The sequence below is a fragment of the Amblyraja radiata genome, chromosome 1 (genome assembly GCF_010909765.2).
Source record: "Amblyraja radiata isolate CabotCenter1 chromosome 1, sAmbRad1.1.pri, whole genome shotgun sequence".
Taxonomy (NCBI): Eukaryota; Metazoa; Chordata; class Chondrichthyes; order Rajiformes; family Rajidae; genus Amblyraja; species Amblyraja radiata.
The window spans coordinates 169,227,986-169,248,304 of NC_045956.1; the positions used below are offsets into that span (position 1 = coordinate 169,227,986).

General features: G+C 45.1%; 1 protein-coding gene across 1 annotated transcript in view; it reads left to right on the forward strand.

Annotated features, from left to right (window-relative positions):
• The first annotated feature begins 1,002 nt into the window (after positions 1–1,002).
• Positions 1,003–20,319, forward strand: part of lzts3 (leucine zipper tumor suppressor family member 3) — a 176,579-nt gene continuing 157,262 nt past the window's right edge. The window contains exon 1 of the mRNA XM_033035182.1: positions 1,003–1,349. The gene's annotated coding sequence lies outside the window, so the exon portion shown is untranslated. The remainder of the gene's footprint in view (positions 1,350–20,319) is intronic.

Sequence of the window (20,319 nt, forward strand, 5' to 3'; positions counted from 1 at the left end):
TGGGAGAGGGAGGCGGTGGAAAGATTTGCAAATGACTTGGCCCCTTTGTTGTTATTTTTGTTCTCTCTCTTCGTTCTACCGCAGTGTTTGTGATGTCTGATCGCTCCTGTAACATTGACTCCCAACACTGAACCTCAGCCTTTCCGAGTCGCTCCCTGATTCCGTCTTTGTTTTGTGTAAACCAACAGACATTTGGACAAGTTAATAAATGATAGGAGCAGGATTGGGCTAATCAAGCTCCTCTTTCGACCTGCATTGCTGCACCAGGCATCATTCCCCGGGGTCCGAGACACTTCCCGCGACCCAGTACGCTGTGACAACTGACAGAACACACTTTGCTTTTCACATTACTTTCCCATTGATCACAGAGACCCAGAGAACTGCAGATGCTGGAATTTTGAGCAACACGCAGAGTGTCGGGAGGAACTCAGCGAGCGGGTCAGGAGGGAATGGACAGGCGATCAGAAACATCGTTTGTCCATTCTCTCCACAGATGCTGCCTGACCCGCTGAGTTCCTCCATCCAGGGTTTCGGCCCGAAACGTTGCCTATTTCCTTCGCTCCATAGATGCTGCTGCACCCGCTGAGTTTCTCCAGCATTTTTAGGTACCTTCGATTTCCCAGCATCTGCAGTTCCTTCTTAAACTCCACCATCCAGCACCTTGTTGCACATTTATCATGGCAGCTTGCAGGACAGTGGAACGATGAAACGATGCAAATGCATAGCGTCGAGTGAGCAGCGCAGGTTAGCTGAAGTAAACTGCACTCCCTTCCATATTATACCTTACCCTTCCATATCTCTGTGTCTCCCTCTCCCCTGACTCTCAGTCTGAAGAAGGGTCTCGACCCCAAACCTCACCCATTCCTTCTCTCCAGAGATGCTGCCTGCCCCGCTGCGTTACTCCAGCATTTTGGCTTTTAAGCAGCATCTGCAGTTTCTTCCTACATCAGATAGTGGTGAGCTGAGGCGGGGTTGGTGGGTGTGGTGGACAGTTTTTGACCCTCGCCTAGTAGTGGAGCGCGGCTGCCGGGGCCGGGAGCGGCGCCGGGTCGCGGCCGCTGAGTGTTGACCGTGCGGGGCTGCTCTACGGTGCAGGGATGGCGGCGTGCAGGAGCTGATAGGCTGGGAGGAGGCTGGAGGCAGGACCGAGGCGTCGCCTTGCCAATGTCCACACTCGCCAATTCGCCAAACAAAACGCAAAGCCGGCGGACGCCGCCAATCTCGCTCCTCTCATCCTGCTCTCTCCCCCCCACTCTCTTTCTCCTACTCGGGAGAGGATTCTTGTGGAAAGATTCTGTATCTGATCGCAAGCGAACAACTTCGGACTGACCGCAGGATGCACTTCACCGGTGAGTCCCTCCACCCAGAGAACACAAAACGGCCGCTTTGATAATATCTTCCCGAATTTCCGCGGTGCTGGTGGAAGATCGAAGTTTAAACTGAGTTAGGGACGAATGTAGCCGCCGTGACAGGTGGGGAGATATTTTAAAGGATGTGAAATATACACAGATTTATCGTCTCTAAGAATATTGGATAAGTTTGCACCGGATTGTAAACGGTATACTTTTATTTATTACCTGTTCAATGGGTGCATTTAAAACAAACAAATATTTTGAGATAAGTTGCAAAAGCAAAGACGGAACGAAGCAGGTAGCGCTGGTGTGGTTGTCATCCGAATGCAACGGCTCTTGTGGCCCTGGTGATGTAAGAGGATTGTGTGTACGTGATCTGATTTAAAGGGCGAGCAACTTGTTCCTACTCTTGGAAGGCAAAGGTTTACTGCACTGCACCACTATACACACACACACGCACACATGCACACAGACACATTCACACATACATACACATATACAGACATACACACACACGTATACACACACGTATACACACATGCACATACACTCACACACTCACACACCCAAATACACATATGCACACATACATATACACACACTTACACACACGTATACACACATGCACATACACACACACACTCACACACCCAAATACACATATGCACACATACATATACACACACTTACACACATACACACACGTATACACACATGCACATACACACTCACACACGTATACACACATGCACATACACACACACACACACTCACACACCCAAATACACCTATGCACACATACATATACACACACATACACACTCAAAAACGCGCACATACACACACATACATATATACACACGTATACACACATGCACATATACACACACACCCCAATACACATACACACACATACATATACACACACATACACACGAAAAAACGCGCACACGCACACATACACACACACGCATACATACAGACACGCACACATACAGACACGTACGCACACACATTCACATAGAGTGAAATAATGAACGTGAGGAATGTAACTGACCTTTTTCGCCACTGCTGCAGCAGCCGCGCTTGCTGCCTACCAATCTCCTGATTTTAAACAGGCCACAGGAGGCAACCCCTTTTTCATTCCTCTCGCTTCTGTTGAGGAATGAGCTGGTGGGACGGTTTATTTGTGGATACAAGTTCGGGGATGAGACTAGTATGGGGTTAGACACAGAATGCTGGAGTAACTCCGCGGGACAGGCAGCATCTCTGGAGAGAATGAATAGGTGAGATTTCGAGTCGAGACCCTTCTTCAGACGATTGGGGATAATATACTTTTATTTCGCTTATTGCTGTGGCTGAAGGGACCGGAGGTTAAAGTGATGGAAGTAACCATAAGGCACAGGTGAAGATTTAGTCCATTCGGCCCATCGAGTCTATTTCGCCGTTGGATCAAAGTTGATCTGTTTTCCCCTCTCAATCCCATTCTCCTGCCCCCATTATCCTTGACACCGTTACTCATCAGGAACATTTCAATCTCCACTTTAAATATATCCACTGACTTGGCCTCCACAGCCGTCTGTTGCAACTAATGCCACAGATTCACCAGCTTCTGGTAAAATAAATTTCTCCTCATCTCCATTCCAAATCACTTCAATGCCATATCCTCTGGCTACGATCGAACGCTCTCCAATCATTTTCTGAAACAAGTATTGACATTAATTAAAGTTTGTAATCATTAGGCAAATCATTTTATTTAACATATGCACCATGTCCATTAAGTTAATTGAAGATTAAAATTGTCATGTGCTCCTGGACATTTATTCAAAATGTGTATTCAAAATGTACAGAATGAGTCCACTTGGCCTCCACAGCTGTCTGTGGCAACTAAGGCCACAGATTCATCACCTTCTGGTAAAAGGTGACCAGTTTTGGTCTCCTAATTTGAGGAAGGACATCCTTGTGATTGAGGCAGTGCAGCGTAGGTTCACGAGATTGATCCCTGGGATGGCGGGACTGTCATATGAGGAAAGATTGAGAAGACTGGGCTTGTATTCACTGGAGTTTAGAAGGAGGAGTGGGGATCTTATAGAAACATATAAAATTATAAATGGACTGGACAAGCTAGATGCAGGAAAAATGTTCCCAATGTTGGGTGAGTCCAGAACCAGGGGCAACAGTCTTAGAATAAAGGGGAGGCCATTTAAGACTGAGGGGAGAAAAAACTTTTTCTCCCAGAGAGTTGTGAATTTATGGAATTCCCTGCCACAGAGGGCAGTGGAGGCCAAATCACTGGATGGATTTAAGAGAGAGTTAGATAGAGCTCTAGGGGCTAATGGAGTCAAGGGATATGGGGAGAAGGCAGGCACAGGTTATTGATAGGGAATGATCAGCCATGATCACAATGAATGGTGGTGCTGGCTCGAAGGGCCGAATGGCCTCCTCCTGCACCTATTTTCTATGTTTCTATGTTTCTAAAATAAATTTATCCTCATCTCCACTCCAAATCACTTCAGACGAAGCCTAGTCTGAAGAAGGGTCTCGACCCAAACGTTACCCATTCCTTCTCTCCAGAGATGCTGCCTGTCCCGCTGAGTTACTCCTGCATTTTGTGTCCATCGTTGATTTAAACCAGCATCTGCAGTTCTTTCCTGCACATCCTTTCTGTATATGTTGATTCTGATTCAACTACTCAAGCTTTCAGTGAGCTCCTGGTCATAACCACTCACACAAATGATTGTGCTTTACCTCATCCTTGTATCTCTTGCCCCAGATTTTCAGCTTGTGTTCCTCGATCCTTGAAACATCTACTAATGGGAACAAAACACAAAGTGTTCAATAATTCAACAGTTCAAAAGTTCAATGGTGCTTTATTGATCACATCTGCAACTGCACAGTGAAATTCTTTTTGCATATATTACACATGTGGGCACCACCAATTTTGGCACAATTATTCAAAGTCCAAAGTTTCGAAAGAACTCAACGGGTCGGGCAGCATCTGTGGAGGTAATGGACAGGTGACGTTTCGGGTCCGTACACTTCTTCAGACTGGTTGTGACCCAAAATATCATCTACCCTTTCCCTAGTGGGCGGCACAGTGGTGCAATGGTAGAGTTGATGCCTTACAGCACCAGAGACCCGGATTTGATCCTGACCTCGGGTGCAGTCTGTACGGAGCTTGTGCGCTCTCTCTGTGAATGCTTGATTTTTCTCTGGATGCTCCGGTTTCCTCCCACACTCCAAAGATGTACAGGTTTGTCCGTTAATTGGCTTTGGTCAGCTGTAAAATTACTCCTTGTGTGTGTAGGTTAGTGTACAGGGTGATTGCTGGTTGGCGCGGACTTGGTATGCCGAAGGGCTTGTTTATCTCTAACATTTATGCATTGTAGCTCTAAAGTTTAAAGATGCTCCCGGACCCACTGAGTTGCTCCATCACTTTGTGTTTTACTCTGTAGACTATACCACGTTGCAATCCCAGAAGCAAACTCAGCCCCCCTCCCCATCCCCCTACACCAGGAGCATCCAATCCCCTTAACGGGATGCACATCCTAAACCTACACAGCAAAATAAAGTTGGGCTGGTGGAATTCCAAGCAGAAGGCCACGATGTAAAAGCTACTGCTTCACAGAGTTGTTCTGGCCTCTATTGCAACCATTATAGAGTCATACAACACGGCCCATGCTGACCATCAAGTACCCACCTACACTAATCCTACACTAATCCTATTTTATTCTCACCAACTCATTTCCTTCAACTCCCCCAGATTCCACCACTCACCAAGAAGCTAGGAGCAATTCACAGTGGCTAATTAACCCTAAGGTTCTATGACTCTATAAGATCTCCATCACCCTCAATCCCCCGATCTATCCACCACTGTAAAGGGGCTGTCCCACTGCGGCGACCTAATCTGCGAGTTTAGAAGAGTTTGCCCTCGACTCAAACTCGCAACATGGTCGACACATGGTCCTAGGAGGTCCTATGAGGTCACTGGAACTCTCCTTCATGATCGAGGGAAGTTCCTGCATACTCGTGGCCTCAGCTAGGTCGCGAAAACATTTTCAGCATGTTGAAAGGTTTTCCGCGAGTAAAATGTGGTCGGCACGGTTCTTTTGAACTCGTAGTGCAGTGGAGTGGGGTTGCTATTTAGTTACAGGCAGTCGAGGGCAGCCGTAGGCAATCTCCTTCGCTGACCGGGCATTTTGATTGGCTCATTGGAATTTTCAGGACCAACGAAAATCGACCGGTAGGTAAAATGCCCCCTAAACTTTATTAAACGTTATCTGACTTCTTAAAAGTGTCTCCACTCCTTCTCCCCCCATTCACCCCCCTTCACTCCCCCTCTCCCCCCCCCCCCCCCCCCCCCCCCGTCCGCGTTCTCTAAAGGACTTACCGTACACTGTGCAGTCGTCGTTTACCTTCCTCCCTGCGGTCGGTCGATCCAGCTCGCAGTTTCAACGCGGACGGTCGATCCAGCTCGAGGTTTTCCAGGCGAGTGCCCTCGAGCTTGAAGGTCGAAGACACTCTTCTTAACTCGCGGATTAGGTCGCCGCAGTGGGACAGCCCCTTAAGTTGGGGCGAAGGGCCTGTTTCCATGCTGGGTGATTCTATAACCGACCAACAGGCATGGGCAGGCAACGTTTGGGTCAGGATCCTTCTTCAGTCTGAAATCTCCCATAACGTAGCCTGTCCATTCCCTCCACAGATGTTGTGTGACCCGCTGAGATCCTCCAGCACTTTGTGTTTTGCTCAAGATTCCAGCATCTGCAGTTTCTCCTGTCTACCAACGGGAATACCTTGCTTTGACCTCAGCATGACCTCATACTCCTCTAACATACCTTCACTCAACCTTCTTTGCTCCAAGGAGAACAGCCACAGTTTCTTCAGCCTCTTTATTGAGCTGAAATATTTAATTGCTGGAACATCAAAAGAACTGAATATAAACCAGTGAGGAATTTTCTATTTACTGAACTGTCCACTTCTGGCACTGAATTTAAAAAAAAACTTTTCCATGTAATTACAACTGAGAAATGGGTATTGACATCCAGACTTCTAAACCTGCATTTATGCTTCACACAAACTTGCTTCAACAATTTAACAAACATTCCTCTCTTGCTTCCTCCTCAATGTTCCCTTAGCTAATATTAGCCAACATTTAAGAAGCAGTTAGACAGGTACTTGGGTATTTAGGACAGGTTTGGAGGGATATGGACCAAATGCAGGCAGGTGGAACTAGTGTGACATGTTGGCCGGTGTGGGCAAGTTGGGTCGAAGGGCCTGTCTCCACACTATATCACTCAATAACTCTATGACTCTAATAGTTTCAACTACGCCACATAGTAGCAAATTCCACAATCTACCAACATTGCTTATCCTCTCTGGAATTTATTATTAACGACTGATAATTATAGCACTTGATTTTGGACGTCTTCCCCTACCCATCACCCCACCCTGCTCAAGGAGCAAATACATAATAAATAATGCATGTCAATCGCTTTTTGATCACTTCAATAATGTATCAACCTTGTAAGCTACTCTGGTAAATACAGTAGTAAGTACTGTATTCAATTTTCTCCCATTTTGCTGTCTTGACCTATGAGTATATATTATGCAGCCTTAAGTGGGCCCTGCTCAATCACAAATTTTATTCCATCAGGTATTTTTAGAACACTCTGGAATTAAATTACTGATCCTTTAAACTTGTTTAAATTTACTCTCCTTTAAATAAATTAAACTTTTTTTTGCGTCAGTCAATTTTGATACATTCGTTTTCCAAGACTCTTGTGATCTTTAATTCTCCTTATTGTTTACATATATACTATGTGACGTCTGGTTTCAATTTTATCTTTATCTTGTTATTATCCACATAAGATACTATGGCAGTAGCCTGTGAATAGAAACGAGCACAAGTTTTCAGTGCACGCTGTTGCCAGTGTGAGTCTATATTTTACAAACGTACGCTGCACATACTCACACATATTCACGAGACTGATAAGATAATTAATATACCACATGACATAAATCACATGACAAAAGTCACAGTTACTAATGTTGACACTATTATATATCCACAATCCATGGTGCTTCATCGATCCTGAGTACAGGTGTTTCTCTGTATGGAGTTTGTACATTCTCCTCGTGATCTGCGTAGGTTTTCTCTGAGATCTTTGGTTTCCTCCCACACTCCATGGTGTTTCATTGAGGCAAGGACAATTGGCCTTTTCCCATTTTCCTTTGTTCATGCTATGCTTCTAGTCATTGGAGTATTTTCTCTTTGATGTACATTGACCAGTTTGGCCAGGGGGCATTGATGTGACATTACAATACAATACAATACAATACCTTTTATTTGTCATTTCAACCTCACATGAGGTTCAAACGAAATTTGGTTTCTGCAGCCATACAAAAAAAGAACCAAGACACACACCAACACAATTCAATTCACATAAACATCCATCACAGTGAGTCTCCTCCTCACTGTGATGGAAGGCAAAACTTAAACATATCTCTCCCCTGCACTCCCCTCTCCCCCCCCATGTCAGAGTCAAAGACAGAATCAAAGCCCCCGGCGGGCGATGTTAAATGTCCCGCAACCATTAAAGCCACGCCGGGTGATGCAAGGCCACGCACCGGGTCTTGGTGTTGGAGCCCCGGCGGGCTCTTGGTGTTGGAGCCCCGGCGGGCGCTCACAAAGTCCCGCGGCCATTCCAAGCCGCGCGGGGCGGTGATGTAAGGCCCCGCTCCAGCTAATCTTCAACCCCGCAACTCGGGCGGGAGAAGTCGCCGTTGCGGAAGCCCCGAAAAGCGGTCTCCCAGCAGGGACCCGCGGGCTCCCGGTATTACTGTCATTCAGTCAAATGTTACCTTGAAGAGGGGTCTCGACCCGAAATGTCAGCTATCCCATCGCTCCATAGATTCTGCCTCATCCGCTGAGTTTCTCCAGCGTTTTTGCCTACCTTTGATGTCAGGGGCAGTCACTCTCATCTCTTCTCTGGCATTCAGACTCTTTGTGTATGTGTAGGAAGGAACTGCAGATGCGGGTTTAAACTGAAGATGGACACAAAATGCTGGGGTAACTCAGCGGGACAGACATCAGCTCTGGAGAGAAGGAATGGGTGATGTTTCGGGTTGAGACCCTTCTTCAGCCGCCTTCTTCAGACTTCAGACTCTTTATGTATGTTTGGACCAAGGTTGTGATGAGGTCTGAGTGGTCCTGGCAAAACTCGAAACTGGGCAATGGCGATTCAAAATTGAAATTGTCGGGAAAATTCAAATGGGTCAGTCAGAATCTGTGGAAAGGGATGACGTTTAAAGCCGATCCTCGGTCACTCCCTCTTCTCCCCTCTCGCATCAGGCAAGAGGTACAGAAGTGTGAAAACGCACACCTCCAGATTCAGGGCCAGTTTCTTCCTAGCTGTTATCTGGCAACTCAACCATCCTAACAACAACTAGAAGGCAGACCTGAGCTGTTATCTACCTCACTGGAGATCCTCAGACTATCGTTAATCGAACTTACGGGCCATTATCTTGCACTAAACGTTTTTCCCTTTTTCATGTATCTGTACACCGTGGATGGCTCAATTTTAATTATGTATTATCTTTCCGCTGACTAGTTACTACGGAACAAAAGCTTTTAACCGTACCTCGGTATATGTGACAATAAACTAAACTGAAGTGGAAGTGCCTTTGTGCATTTTCTGTCTTTATTTCACATCTGTTTCTTTTTAGCTTTCATTTACTGGTGTCAGTGAGTAGGCCATTGGTTAGTAAATACCACTAGATAGCTTTAATCATTTTGTTGATGATTAAGAGTACATTAATAGGGCAGCAATTGCAGGGTCGAGCTTGTGCTGCTTTTTGTGAATGGGAAGTGTTGGGTCCACTATTGTTTCAAGTCAAGTCAAGTCAAGTCAAGTTTATTTGTCACATACACATACGAGATGTGCAGTGAAATGAAAGTGGCTATGCTCGCGGACTTTTGTGCAAAAGACAAACAACCAAACAAACTATAAACACAATCATAACACACATATTCTTTTACAAAATAAATAATGGAAGGAAAAACAAGATAGGCGTTTTACAGTCCGAATGGCCTCTGGGAAGAAACTCCTTCTCAACCTCTCCGTTCTCACCGCATGGCAACGGAGGCGTTTGCCTGATCGTAGCAGCTGGAACAGTCCGTTGCAGGGGTGGAAGGGGTCTCTCATGATATTGTTGGCTTTGGAGTTGCACCTCCTGATGTATAGTTCCTGCAGGGGGGCGAGTGAAGTTCCCACAGTGCGTTCGGCCGAACGCACTACTCTCTGCAGAGCCTTCTTGTCCTTGGCAGAACAATTCCCAAACCAGATGGTAATGTTCCCGGACAAGATGCTTTCCACCGCCGCTGCGTAGAAGCACTGGAGGATCCTCGGAGACACTCTGAATTTCCTCAATTGCCTGAGGTGGTAAAGGCGCTGCCTTGCCTTACTCACGAGTGCTGAGGCGTGTGATGCCCATGTCATATCCTCGGAGATGTGGACTCCCAGATATTTAAAACAGTTCACCCTATCCACCGGATCCCCATTTATCCTCAATGGAGTGTACGTCCTCGGATGATGTGCCCTCCTAAAGTCCATGATCAGCTCCTTCGTTTTCATATCAACATTAACCATTATAATGTTTCATATCTACATTAACCATTTGGATGACATTGTTAACATAGCCAACATTGTTAATACCCAGTCTGTTACCCAGGGTAAGAGAATCATGAACCAGAGGACATCGGCTTAAGGTGAGAAGGGAAAGATTTAAAAGGAACCTGAGGGGTATTTAGAATGAGCTGCCAGATTTGGACAGGTACATGGACAGGAAAGGTTCAGAAGGGTATAGAGCAAATGCGAGCAAGTGGGACGAGCCGGCCAGCATGGACAGCTCTATGTGCTGATATTTACTTTATTGATACTTGACATTTTCAATTACTTTACATGTAGATTACACCAAAATTGGTGGTACGGTAGACAGGGAAGAACGTTACCTTGTGTGCTGTCACAGTGTAATCCACTGTAGACAATAGATAATAGACAATCGTTGCAGGAATAGGCCATTCGGCCCTTCGAGCCAGCACCACCATTCAATGTGATCATGGCTGATCATCCACAATCAGTACCCAGTTCCTGCCGTCTCCCCATATCCCCTGACTCCACTATCTTTAAGAGCCCTATCTAGCTTTATCTTGAAAGTATCCAGAGATCCGGCCTCCACCGCCCTCTGAGGCAGAGAATTCAACAGACTCACAACTCTCTGTGTGAAAAAGTGTTTCTTCATTTCCGTTCTAAATGGCCTACCGCTTATTCTTAAACTGTGGCCCCTGGTTCTGGACTCCCCCAACATCAGGAACATGTTTTCTGCCTCTAGCGTGTCCAAACCCTTAATAATATTATATGTTTCAATAAGAAGCCCTCTCATCCTTCTAAATTACAGAGTGTGCAAGCCCAGCCGCTCCATTCTCTCAGTATATGACAGTCCCGCCATCCTGGGAATTAACCTTGTGAATCTACGCTGCACTCCCTCAATAGCAAGAATGTCCTTCCTCAAATTTGGAGACCAAAACTGCACATAATACACCAGGTGTGGTCCCACTAGGGCCCTGTACAATTGCAGAAGGACCTCTTTGCTCCTATACTCATCTCCTCTTGTTATAAAGGCCAACATGCCATTCGCTTTCTTCACTGCCTCTGTACCTGCATGCTTACTGTCATTGACTGATGAATCAGGACCCCCAGATCCCGTTGTACTTCCCCTTTTCCCAATTTAACGCCATTTAGATAATAATCTGCTTTCCTGTTTTTGCTACCCAAGTGGATAACCTCACATTTATCCACATTAAACAGCATCTGTCATGCATCTGCCCACTCACCCAACCTGTCCAAATCGCCCTGCATTCTCATAGCATCCTCCTCACAGTTCACACTGCCACCCAGCTTGTGTCATCTGCAAATTTGCTAATGTTACTTGTAATCCCTTCATTTAAATCATTAATATATATTGTAAATAGCTGCGGTCCCAGCACCGAGCCTTGCGGTACCCCACTAGTCATTACCTGTCATTCTGAAAGGGACCCGTTAATCCCTATTCTTTGTTTCCTGTCTGCCAACCAATTTTCTATCCATATCAGCACTCTACCCCCAATTCTATGTGCCCTAATTTTGCCCACTAATCTCCTATGTGGGACCTTATCGAATGCTTTCTGAACGTCCAGGTACACTACATCTACTGGCTCTCCCTTGTCCATTTTCCTAGTTACATCCTCAAAAAATTCCAAAAGATTAGTCAAGCATGATTTTCCCTTCGTAAATCCATGCTGACTCGGACCGATCCTGATACTGCTATCCAAGTGTGCGGCTATCTCATCTTTTATAATTGACATCAGCATCTTCGACACCACCGATGTCAGGCTAACTGGTTTATAATTCCTTGTTTTCTCTCTCCCATCTTTCTTAAAAAGTGGGATAACATTAGCTACCCTCCAATCCACAGGAACTGATCCTGAATCTATAGAACATTGGGGGGGGGGGGAAGTTTAATGGAGATGTGCGGGTCATGTGTTTTATACAGAGTAGTGGGGGGCCTGGAACACATTGTCAGAGGTGGTGGAGCATAATAGTGGCGTTTAAGCTTTTAGATAGGTGTATGGATGTGCGGGGAATAGAGGGATATGGATCATGTACATGCAAATGAGATGTTTAGCATCAGGTTCAGCACAAATATTGTGGGCTCCTTCCCTGTGCAGTGCTGTTTGATGTTCTATGTTCTATGTTTAATTGTATGCAAAAAAGGAATTTCACTGTAACTAGCTACATGTGACAATAAAATACCATTGCGCCAGTGTCAATGAATGGCAAATGGAAGTTAACTCTGAGAAGTATGAGGTGTTGCATTTTGGTATGTCAAACCTGGACCGGGCCTACACAGCCTCGCTGAACTGGGATCTGGGAGTATTGGTGCATAATTCCCTAAAAGTATTGAGTAGTGGAGTCATACAGTTTTGCAGCATGGAAACAGGCTCGTCGACCCAACATGCCCACACCGGCCAACGTGTCCCATCTACATGGTCCCACCCGCCCGTGTTTGGCCCATATCCCTCTAAACCTATGCGATCCATGTACCTGTCGAAATGTTTCTTAAACGTTGCCTTAACCTACCTCAACTACCTCCTCTGACAGCTTGTTCCATACACCCACCCCTCAGATTCCTGTGCAATCTTTTCCCCTTCACCTTAAACCTATGTCATCCGATTCTCTCTTCCTCTACTCTGGGCAAGAGACTCTGTGTGTCTACCCGATATATTCCTCTCATGATTTTATGCACCTTTATAAGATCAGTTGGCAGTGGCAAAAAAGGAGTTTGGCATTCTTGCCTTCATTGGGAAGAGGATTCACGACTTTTGCAGCTGTACAACTCGTTGGTGAGACCACATGGTGTACTATGTGCAGTTCTGGAAGGACGTTATTAAGTTGGAAAGGGTGCAGAAGAGATTCGGCAGCATGTCACCTAGGCTTGCGGGCTTCAGTTACTGGGAGAGGTTGGATAGGCGGGGACTTTTTTCCTTGGAGCGTAGGAGGTTGAGGGGTGACCTTATTGATGTTTACTAAATAATGAGGGGTTTGGATAAAGAAGTTGCCCCGCAGGTTCCCATAAAATCTTTTTCCTCCCACCTTTTACTTCAATATTCCAACTCAAAAAACAAACTGCTGGAGGAACTCAGCCTGGTCTTTGGAGGCAGAGGGGTGGCTGATGTTTCCGATTTAAGACCCTGCATCATGACAGAAAGTGTAGAGGGGAGATCGTCAGTATAAAGAGGTGAGGGGGAGGGGTGAGACTGGGGATGGCAGATGATAGGTACACAAAAATGCTGGAGAAACTCAGCGGGTGCAGCAGCATCTATGGAGCGAAGGAGATAGGCAACGTTTCGGGCCGAAACCCTTCTTCAGACAGATGATGGATGGAACCAGGTGAGCTGGGACAGGACGGGCAAATGGAGCCATGTGGGAAAGAGGGTGAGGGTGCAGTTTAAGGACAGGGGCTGCTGGGCGATTGGTGGAAACAGATCAGGAAAAAAACATCAGGCCTTGTTTTCACCAATTTAATGATAGCACTTCTGAGACTGCATATGGAATATTAAACATCAGGTTATTTTGCCTGCACCTGAGTTTGAGTTTAGTTTAATGTCAGCAGAAAGACAAGACATGATTACAATCAAACCTCTAGCACCTCGAGCAAGATCCAAGATGGTGGCCAAACCAGGTGACTCTTCGTGTGCTAGTTACAGAAATGCATCATGCATGACAATCGCTGCACTCTTTTAAATCTCTATCTGCACACTGGGGATGGCCCGATTGTAATCGTTTCGTCTTTCCACTGACTGGTTAGCACGCAACAATAAACTAAACTCAAGCTCAAACTCAGTTTCCATTTGTTAATTTGAGTACAATGAGCCTTTGATTATTTACACTTGTTGTTCAGAGTGTGGACTAGCTTGAATATGAATGACCAGAAATTGCTGAATGAAGCCAATGTGTGTTATAAAAGTTTATTATGTTGATAACAATGCTCAACTTATTTATATGAATGAAGCATTTTGAAATTCAACGTAGGAATATCTGTGTGGGTGCTAAAATTGTTTGCCCAATGACAAATGGTGCATTTGAGTTGGAAGAAATGTGTCATTTACTGGAAGTAATATAGACCATCTTTTATTTTGCACTGTACAAAACATTTCACATCATCAATGGTTGGGATTAAGGCAAATAACTGTGGGGCAGGGGTGGTAGAAATTATGGGAGGAGGCAGAAACCAGGTTTGCAAAAGTTTGCTTTAAAAAGATTCTGTCCTAGATGTAAAAAGTGTTTGACATCTAGGACAGAGAGTGGGTTAGGGGAAGCGCAGGAAGTTAGCGGATGAAGGAGGAGAGAATAAATGATGAGTGGATCAAGAAATTTCAATGTGATTGATCTAAAAATGTTTCAACATGCAGCTTATCATGACAAAGTGCCTATCGTGAGGCTGGATGACCTCACTCTGTTCTATAATGTTCAACCGACTCCAACTGGTCCAGAACGCAGCCGCCCGACTCATCATCCACACCAAATCCTGGCATCACATCACTCCAGTCCTCAAAAAACTTCACTGGCTTCCCATCTCCCACCGGATCACCTACAAAATCCTGGTCCTCACCTACAAAGCCCTCCACCATCTGGCCCCCCCATATCTCACTGACCTCCTCTCGCCCTACCAACCCTCACGGTCCCTCAGATCCACATCAGCCGGTCTCCTCTCCATCCACAAGTCCAACCTCCGCAGTTTTGGGGACAGAGCCTTCTCCAGGGCAGCTCCCAGGCTCTGGAACTCCCTCCCCCAACTGATCCGCAATTCCGTGTCCCTCACCATCTTCCAGTCCCGCCTCAAGACCCATCTCTTCACCTCTGCCTATCCTTAGCCCCACGTCCCCCTCCCTTTTCATCTGTGCATTAATTGCCTCATACTGTGTTTTGTATTGAATTCTGTCTTTACTTTGTGTACTAGTCATGTCTCTACTATTTATTTCATTCCCCTTACATGTTTTTCCTCTACATGCTCAATTTTTGTAAGGTGTCCTTGAGACTCTTGAAAGGCGCCCATAAATAAAATTTATTATTATTATTATTATAAATTATGAATAAATGAACCTCTTTCTTCCAGCCATCAGTCTGTAGAACGGAGGTAAACAAAAATGCTGGAGAAACTCAGCGGGTGCAGCAGCATCTATGGTGTGCCGAAACGTTACCTATCTCCTTTGCTCCATAGATGCTGCTGCACCCGCTGAGTTTCTCCAGCATTTTTGTGTACTTTCGATTTTCCAGCATCTGCTGTTCCTTCTTAAACAGTCTGTAGAACGGTCCCAAACCAAAACACTATCCATGGTGTCCAACACATGGCACGGCGGTAGAGTTGCTGCCTTACAGCGGTTACGGCGTCGGAGACCCGGGTTTGGTCCTGACCACGGGTGCTGTCTGGATGGAGTTTGTGCGTTCTCCCCGTGACTATGTGGGGTTTTTTTCCGAGATCTTCGGTCTCCTCCCACACTCCAAAGACGTACAGGTTTGCAGGTTAATTGGTTTGGTATAAATCTAAATTGTTCCTAGTGTGTGCAGGATAGTAGTTACTGGGCCGGGATCGCTGGTCAGTGCAGAATCGGTGGGCCAAAAGGCCTGTTTCCGCGCTGTATCTCTAAACTAAACTAAACTAAACCATCCGTCCATTTCCCTCCACAGATACTGCCTGGTCCACTGCGTTCCTCCAGCAGCTTGTCGTTTTTGCGTCACAAATCATTGCTGTCTGTTGCTCATTACTCTGTACTTTCCAAATGAAGGGTTAGAACTAATTCTAGTAATTTGCACAACACTGGTTAAACCAGCCGGCCTGTAATTATTCACTTTCTTCCCTTTCTCCATCTTCACACAGCAGTAAATATTAGTAATCCTCCAGTAAATGAAAATCAATATAAAATGCAGACGCTGGAAATCTAAAGTAAAAACAGACAGTACAGGAAATACTCATCAGCTCAGGCTGCATCTGTGGGGAGAGAAACAGAGGTATGTTAGCATTCATAGCAAAAGGATTTGAGTATAAGAGCAGGGAGGTTCTACTGCAGTTGTACAGGGTCTTGGTGAGACCACACCTGGAGTATTGCGTACAGTTTTAGTCTCCTAATCTGAGGAAAGACATTCTTGCCATAGAGGGATTACAGAGAAGGTTCACCAGACTGATTCCTGGGATGGCAGGACTTTCATATGAAGAAAGACTGGATAGGCTCGGCTTGTACACGCTAGAATTTAGAAGATTGAGGGGGCATCTTATAGAAACTTACAAAATTCTTAAGGGGTTGGACAGGCTAGATGCAGGAAGATTGTTCCCGATGTTGGGGAAGTCCAGAACAAGGGGTCACAGTTTAAGGATAAGGGGGAAGTCTTTTAGGACCGAGATGAGAAAAACATTTTTCACACAGAGAGTGGTGAATCTCTGGAATTCTCTGCCACAGAAGGTAGTTGAGGCCAGTTCATTGGCTATATTTAAGAGGGAGTTAGATGTGGCCCTTGTGGCTAAAGGGATCAGGGGGTATGGAGAGAAGGCAGGTACGGGATACTGAGTTGGATGATCAGCCATGATCATATTGAATGGCGGTGCAGGCTCGAAAGGCTGAATGGCCTACTCCTGCACCTATTTTCTATGTTTCTATGTTTTTCTATGTAGTGCTTCTGGACAAAGACCCTTCGTTAGAACAGAAAGGAGACGGAAGCTCAACTTGTTGAGCTGCGGAAAGTTTAGTTGAGTTTATTGTCACGTGTACCGAGGTACAGTGAAAAGCTTTTGTTGTGTGCTAACCAGTCAGCAGAAAGACAATACATGATTACAATCGAGCTCTTTACAGTGTATAGATACATGATAAAGGAATAACGTTTAGTGCAAGGTAAAGCCAGCAAAGTCCGATCAAGGAGAGTCAAGGAAAGAGCAGTAGAGGGGATGGGGTAAAACCAGGGTGATGGTTTTGAATAGTACGGGTGTTGGGGGTTATGGGGCAGGAGAATGGGGCAGGAGAATGGGGTTGAGAGGGAAAGATAGATCAGCCACGATTGAATGGCAGAGTAGACTTGATGGACCAAATGGCTTAATTCTGCTCCTGTAACTTGTGAAATGTTAAATTTGCGAATATGTATGTGGCCGCTCTCTTAGTTAAACGGCTCAAGCCTGGAGCCGCTTGTAGCTTTGGGCAATCTGCTCATTCACGTTGCCTGGGGGCACAGATAGTGACTTCCTAGTTTTTTTTTTTAATTTCCAAAAATAAACATTATTCAGAATATAAAAAATATATATAAACAAAACAAGAACTGTGCAAAAACTCTTGTGACATTCTCAGCTTCGATACATTCATTTGTGACATACTCAGCAGTCTTCCCAACTATTATTAAATCAAGTACTCTTGCCACTCTTGTGGCCCCCAGGGGTGACGTCCTAGGTTTAAAAAAATAGACTTTATTCAGAATTTAAAAAAAATATTACTAAACACGAACTATGTAAAAATTGTTCCACCATTCTCAGCGACTATACATACACACATTCCTTAGTCGGAAGAAGGGTCTCCACCCAAAACGTCACCTATTCCTTTTCTCTAGAGATGCTCTCTGACCCGCTGAATTACTCCAGCTTTTTGTGTCTATCTTCGATTTCAACCAGCATCTGCAGTTCCTTCCTACACATCCATTAATTAGCATTGTATTTGGTGGTGTTCACAGAAATATCATTATACCCGGAATCCTTGCCACTCTTGTAGCCTCTTGGCGTGATATACAAACGTAGAAAATAGATGCTTTTAAAATCTTTTTATTCGTTTTTTTCCAAAAAACAAAAACAAAACAAAAAGAATAATGATAAACATAAGAATGATATTGATACATGGGGATCAGGATTACATCAATAACAGGTATAACCTAAATATGAGTCCAGTGTCAAAATACACATTGAATATAGACCTCCCGGTCTCTATGTAAATATTGTTAAATGTTTAAAAGAAAACTTATATATGTAGAAAAAAAACAAAAAGAGAAAAAAAAGAGAAAAAAGGAAGAAACAAAACCCCCCTAAACTAGAAAAAAATAAGGAAAACAGAATCTGAGCTGAGAATTTCACCAATTTAAGTCCCTGTTTGATGCAAGAGTAGGCCATTCGGCCCTACAAATGAACATCCACCATTCAATATAATCATGGCTGATCAACCAAAATCAGTACCGTTCCTGCTTTTTCCCCATATCCCTTGATTCCATTAGCCCTAAGAGCTAAATCTAACTCTCTCTTGAAAATATCCCTTCCCTTGTTTGAGGGGCGTCTCCTCCACACCCTGTCCCCCCCCCTCCCACCCCCCCCCCCCCCCTTCAATATGCAGCAGCAGATTGTGGTCCTCCCCCACAGAGCCTTGGCTGCAGGCTGCACTGAGCTTCAGTGCGTCCCTCAGCACGTACTGCTGCAGGCTGTAGCGGGCCAGTGGGCAACATTCCCTGGTGAACATCTCGCTCAGCTGGGAGATCCCTGTTGCCAAGCCAGCAGAGATCAGTGAACCCGTCCCAACCTACGTAACAAACAGAAGGCCTTCTCTACTTACAGCTCTGAATGCAGAGCTGACCCCATACACGGGGCTACTAATTATGAATTTATTAACTGAACCGGCAAAATCCCTTCCCATTGATATTTGATGCTTCATTAATTCTTCTCCACCTGTTCTCAACCTCCCTTGAGTTCTTGTAGTAAAATATGTTAATAACATTTATCGCCGGCTGCTGTGAATCGCAGGATGTGAGGCTTAAGGTAAAGTGTCACGTGACAGGTTATATACTTCATTAGTCATTGAAGTCATTCACCAAAAATCAAGGGCGAGTTGCACCCCGACCACTTCATCTTCTCCCATCGGGCAAAAGGTATAGAAGTATGAAAATACACATCTCCAGATTCACGGACAATTTCTTCCCAACCGTTATCAGACAACTGAATCTTTTTCTTCAGCCCCCTTCGGTCATGGCTGACCATGGATGTCTCCAGGGTTGGAGGACGCCAGTGAGGACTTTGTTTAACGTGTGGAGACTGGTGCATAGACAGCCACCACACGGTCCTTGATAGATCTGGGTGAGGATCCAGTGGCATGGAGCCCAAGACGACCGGAGACCCTTTTCTGCTGCAGCCCTCATCCGCCTTCCCAGCCGTTGTGACGCTCCACTAAGGTCAGCCATCGTCCTCCGCCTGTTCCACCGTTGAGGTCTTGGTCGGATTGCTCTTTGTCAGAGACCTCCCCCTCGATCTTACCGCCATGGGTGGCCCTACCAGGAGCACAGCTCCAGACAGCATCACTCTCAGGATCTCAGGTCCACACAAGCATCTACATCACGGCAAGGTGACAATCCACAGAGAACTGAATCACCCTACCAACAACTAGTGCTGAGCCACTATCTACCTCATTGAAGACCCTCAGACTATCTCTAATTGGACTTTACTGTCTATATCTTACAATCCAATCAATCAATCAATCAAACTTTATTGTCATCTTGCAAACCAACAGTTGTACAGTGCAAAATGAGAAGACGTTTCCCAGGGAATACCGGAGGATCGCACATAAAACTTAAACATTTCACACATAATAAAAACAATAAAAACACTCTAGTCCCTGATAAAACAGTACGAATAGTTAAAAAGTGCAGGTAAAAACAGCAACATTAAAATACAGTAAAAACAGTCATAAAATGTCCAGGGCAGCTGATGGCCAGTGCCAGAGTTATTAAATTCTCAGTGCAAAGCAGCAGAATCAGGTGGTTAATACAAAATCAGCAGAATACACTAAACGTTATTGACATTATTCCCTTATCATGTATCTGTACACTGTGGATGGCTTGATTGTAATCATATATTATCTTTCCGATGACGGGTTAGCACATAACAAAAGCTTTTCATTGAATATATGTGCAGGAGTAGGCTATTTGGCCCGTCGAGTACACGTGACAATAAACTAAACTCAAACTAAACTCAAACTTGTGTCACTGAGAAACTCAGTTCACTTTCAGTTTAGTTTAATGTCACGTGTGCTGAGGTAAAGTGAAAAGGTTTTGTTGCGTGCTAAATAATCAGCGGAAAAACAATACATGATTACAATCGAGCCATCTACAGTGTATAGATACATCATAAGGGAATGACGTTTAGTGCAAGATACTTTAGTGCAACCAAGCTGTGATGCTTTCTACGGTGCATCTGTCGAAGTTGGTCAGTGTTGTTGTTCGCATTGCCAAATTTCCTAAGCCTTCTGAGGAAGTAGAGGCGTTTCTTGGTCGTTGCTTCAATATGGGTGGTACTGCATCGCCTGCTTTAGCCGTGGGCTGACATGCAGAGCAGGGCAGAATGGACAGGACCCCTGCTCATT